This window comes from Triticum dicoccoides, chromosome 3A (assembly GCF_002162155.2).
Source record: "Triticum dicoccoides isolate Atlit2015 ecotype Zavitan chromosome 3A, WEW_v2.0, whole genome shotgun sequence".
NCBI classification, from domain to species: domain Eukaryota; kingdom Viridiplantae; phylum Streptophyta; class Magnoliopsida; order Poales; family Poaceae; genus Triticum; species Triticum dicoccoides.
In genome coordinates, this window is record NC_041384.1 from 766,610,718 (window position 1) to 766,615,869 (window position 5,152).

A 5,152-nucleotide genomic window follows, 5' to 3' on the forward strand; every position below is an offset into this window, starting at 1 on the left:
AAACCTAAGCTGTCGTTTCTTAAAGTTTGGAGTTGCGATGCTTATGTGAAAAAGTTTCATCTCGATAAGCTCAAACTCAAATCGAAGAAATATGTCTTCATAGGATACCCAAAGGAGACAGTTGGGTACACCTTCTATCACAGATCCGAAGGCAAGACATTCGTTGCTAAGAATGGATCCTTTCTAGAGAAGGAGTTTTTCTCGAAAGAAGTGAGTGGGAGGAAAGTAGAGAACTTGATGAGGTAACTGTACCTGCTCCCTTATTGGAAAGTAGTTCATCACAGAAATCTGTTCCTGTGACTACTACACCAATTAGTGAGGAAGCTAATGATGATGATCATGTAACTTTAGATCAAGTTACTATCGAATCTCGTAGGTAAACCAGAGTGAGATCCGCACCAGAGTGGTACGGTAATCCTATTCTGGAGGTCATGTTACTTGACCATGACGAACTTGCGAACTATGAGGAAGCGATGATGAGCCCAGATTCTGCGAAATGGTTTGAGGCCATGAAATCTGAGATATGATCCATGTATAAGAACAAAGTATGGACTTTGATGGATTTGCCCGATGATCGGCAAGCCATAGAAAATAAATGGATCTTCAAGAGAAAGACGGACGCTGATAGTAGTGTTACTATCTACAAAGCTAGAATTGTCGCAAAAAGGTTTTCGACAAGTTCAAGGTGTTGACTACGATGAGAGTTTCTCACTCATATCTATGCTTAAGTCTGTCCGAATCATGTTAGCAATTGCCGCATTTTGTGAAATCCGGCAAATGGATAAACAAAACTGCATTCCTTAATGGATTTATTAAAGAAGAGTTGTATATGATACAACCAGAAGGTTTTGTCAATCTTAAAGGTGCTAACAAAATGTGCAAGCTCCAGCGGTCCATCTATGGACTGGTGCAAACATCTCGGAGTTGGAATATACGCTTTGATAAGTTGATCAAAGCATATAATTTTATACATACTTGCGGTGAAGCCTGTATTTACAAGAAAGTGAGTGGGAGCACTACAACATTTCTAATAAAGTATATGTGAAAGACATATTGTTGATCGGAGATAATGTAGAATTATTCTGCAAAGCATAAAGGAATGTTTAAAAGGAGTTTTTCAAAGAAAGACCTCGGTGAAGCTGCTTACATATTGAGTATCAAGATCTATAGAGATAGATCAAGATGCTTGATAAGTTTTTTCAATGGGTACATACCTTGACAATATTTTGAAGTAGTTCAAAATGGAACAGTCAAAGAAAAAGTTTCTTGCCTGTGTTACAAGGTGTGAAGTTGAGTAAGACTCAAAGCCTGACCACGGCAGAAGATAGAAAGAGAATGAAAGTCATTCCCTATGCCTCAGTCATAGGTTCTATAAAGTATGCCATGCTGTGTACCAGATCTATTGTATACTATACACTGTGTTAAGAGAGGGAGTACAATAGTGATCTAGGAGTAGATCAATGGACAGTGGTCAAAATTATCCTTACTGGAATAAGGATATGTTTCTCGATTACGGAGGTGACAAAAGGTTCGTCGTAAAGGGTTACGTCGATGCAAGTTTTGACACTGATCCAGATGACTCTAAGTCTCAATCTGGATACATATTGAAAGTGGGAGCAATTAGCTAGAGTAGCTCCATGCAGAGCATTGTTGTCATAGGAATTTGCAAAATACATGCGGATCTGAATGTGGCAGACCCGTTGACTAAACTTCTCTCACAAGCAAAACATGATCACTTTTTGGGTCTTAATCACATAGCGATGTGAACTAGATTATTGAATCTAGTAAACCCTTTGGGTGTTAGTCACATGGAGATGTGAACCAATCACATAAAGATGTGAACTATTGATGTTAAATCACATGGCGATGTGATCTAGATTATTGACTCTAGTGCAAGTGGGAGACAGAAGGAAATATGACCTAGAGGCAATAATAAAGTTATTATTTATTTCCTTATATCATGATAAATGTTTATTATTCATGCTAGAATTGTATTAACCGGAAACATAATACATGTGTGAATACATAGACAAACAGAGTGTCACTAGTATGCCTCTACTTGACTAGCTCGTTAATCAAAGATGGTTATGTGTCCTAACCATGGACAAAGAGTTGTTATTTGATTAACGAGATCACATCATTAGGTGAATGATCTGATTGACATAACCCATTCCATTAGCTTAGCACCCGATCGTTTAGTATGTTGCTATTGCTTTCTACATGACTTATACATGTTCCTATGACTATGAGATTATGCAACTCCCGTTTACCGGAGAAACACTTTGTGTGCTACCAAACGTCACAACGTAACTGGGTGATTATAAAGGTGCTCTACAGGTGTCTCCAAAGGTACATGTTGGGTTGGCGTATTTCGAGATTAGGATTTGTCACTCCGATTGTCGGAGAGGTATCTCTGGGCCCTCTTGGTAATGCACATCACATAAGCCTTGCAAGCATTGCAACTAATGAGTTAATTGTGAGATGATGTATTACGGAATGAGTAAAGAGACTTGCCGGTAACGAGATTGAACTAGGTATTGAGATAACGACGATCGAATCTCGGGCAAGTAACATACCGATGACAAAGGGAACAACGTATGTTGTTATGCGGTCTGACCGATAAAGATCTTCGTAGAATATGTAGGAGCCAATATTGGCATCCAGGTCCCGCTATTGGTTATTGACCGGAGACGTGTCTCGGTCATGTCTACATTGTTCTCGAACCCGTAGGGTCCGCACGCTTACGGTTTTGATGACAGCTATATTATGAGTTTATGAGTTTTGATGTACCGAAGGAGTTCGGAGACCCGGATGAGATCGGGGACATGACGAGGAGTCTCGAAATGGTCGAGACGTAAAAATCGATATATTGGACGACTATATTCGAACATCGGAAAGGTTCCGAGTGATTCGAGTATTTTTCGGAGTATCGGAGAGTTACGGGAATTCGCCGGGAGAAGTATTGGGCCTTATTGGGCCATACGGGAAAGAGAGAGGGGCTGCCTAGGGCAGGCCCCCCCCCAAGGCCTAGTCCGAATTGGACTAGGGGGAGGGGCTGCGCCCCTTCCTTGTTTCCTACTCCTACTACATGGAAGGACTTCTAGTTGGACTAGGAAAGGGGAATCCTACTCCCGGTGGGAGTAGGACTCCCCTAGGCGCGCCATAGAGAGGGCCGGCCCTCCCCTCCTCCACTGCTTTATATACGGGGGCAGGGGGCACCCCATAGACACACAAGTAGATCCACGTGATCATATTCTTAGCCGCGTGCGGCGCCCCCTGCCACCAAAGTCCTCGATAATATTGTAGCGGTGCTTAGGGGAAGCCCTGCGATAGTAGTACATCAAGATCGTCACCACGCCGTTGTGCTGACGGAACTCTTCCCCGACACTTTGCTGGATCGGAGTCCGGGGATCGTCATCGATGTGAAGGTGTGCTAGAACTCGGAGGTGCCGTAGTTTCGGTGCTTGATCGGTCGGGCCGTGGAGACGTACGACTACATCAACCAAACGCTTCCGTTGTCGATCTACAAGGGTACGTAGATCACACTCTCCCTCTCGTTGCTATGCATCACCATGATCTTGCGTGTGCGTAGGAAAATTTTGAGATTACTACGTTCCCCAACACATTTGTTGTTTTTCAGTCATTTACCTAATTGTTTAGAGAGCTAAATGACCATGAAATTGAAAATTACTACAAAATGAACTCTGAAAATGTTGAAACTTGGCATGGTATCATCATTTCACCCGCATAGCATGTGTGAAAGAGTAGAGGGGGTCACGGCAAAAACTGGACGCACTTCGTGTACAAACTGGACAAACTCTTTCGGAGTATCAGGGTTTCGGACCAGAACTCATCTGTTACACGGGCACTTCAATGTTTTTCAAACTTATTTGAACTCCGGACTTCTTTTGTGTTCAGTATGCAGCATTCAAAGCGACGTCATCAATTTCCAACATGTTCTGACATCATTTGTTGTTTTTCGGTCATTTACCTAATTGTTTAGAGAGCTAAATTACCATGAAATTGAAAATCATTACAAAATGAATTCTAAAAATGTTGAAACTTTACATGGTATCATCATTTCACCCACATAGCATGTGCGAAAAAGTAGAGAGGGTCACGGCAAAAACTGGACGCACTTCGTGTTCAAACTAGACAAACTCTTTCGAAGTATCAGGGTTTCGGACGAGAACTCATCTGTTACACGGGCACTTCAATGTTTTTAAACTTATTTGAACTTCGGACTTTTTTTGTGTTCAGTATGCAACATTCAAAGCGACGTCATCAATTTCCAACATGTTCTGACATTATTTGTTGTTTTTCGGTGATTTACCTAATTGTTTAGAGAGCTAAATGACCGTGAAATTGAAAATCACTACAAAATGAATTCTGAAAATATTGAAACTTGCAATGGTATTATCATTTCGGAGTATTAGATTAGAGAGGGTCACAAAAAAACTACTCAGAAATAAATAGAAGAAAATAAATAAAGCAGAAAAGAAAAAAACTATATAAAAAATTACTCAAAAATAAATAAAAGAAAATAAATAATGCAGAAAAGAAAAAAGTATATAAAAAATTTGTTGGGCGCTACCCAGTGGGCCTGCCAGACCTAGGGTGTGCAAATGCAGGCCCAGAAGGGCCAGCAGACTCACAGGGCAGCGCGCCCTATTTAGGCCCAGAAGACAAATATATAGATAAGCTCGAAGGAACAGCCGCGGCTGGGTTTATAAACCAGTGCGGCTGCCCTTCGCTCGGCGAGGTGGGACTAAACATTGTGCACCGCCGGTGGCAGCGCACCATCGTTAGTACCTGTTGGTGGCTCCAACCGGTACTAATGATTGGGCCAGTACCGGTACGTGGCACGAACCGGTACTAAAGGGGCCGTTTCCCGCCCCTTGGCCAGGTGAAAATTGGCCTTTAGTACCGGTTGGTGGCTTCAACCGGTACTAAAGGCCCCTCCTATATATATGGCACTTACGAAAAATTCAGTTTCATCGACCACCACTTCTTCTCGATCCAACTTCTTCGCCGCGCCCGTCGCCCATCGCGCGCCACCCTCGCCGCCCCCGCCGCCAGCCGTCGCCGTCACCACCGTCGCCCCCGCCACCCATCGTCACCGTCACCGCCGTTGCCCCCGCCACCCATCGTC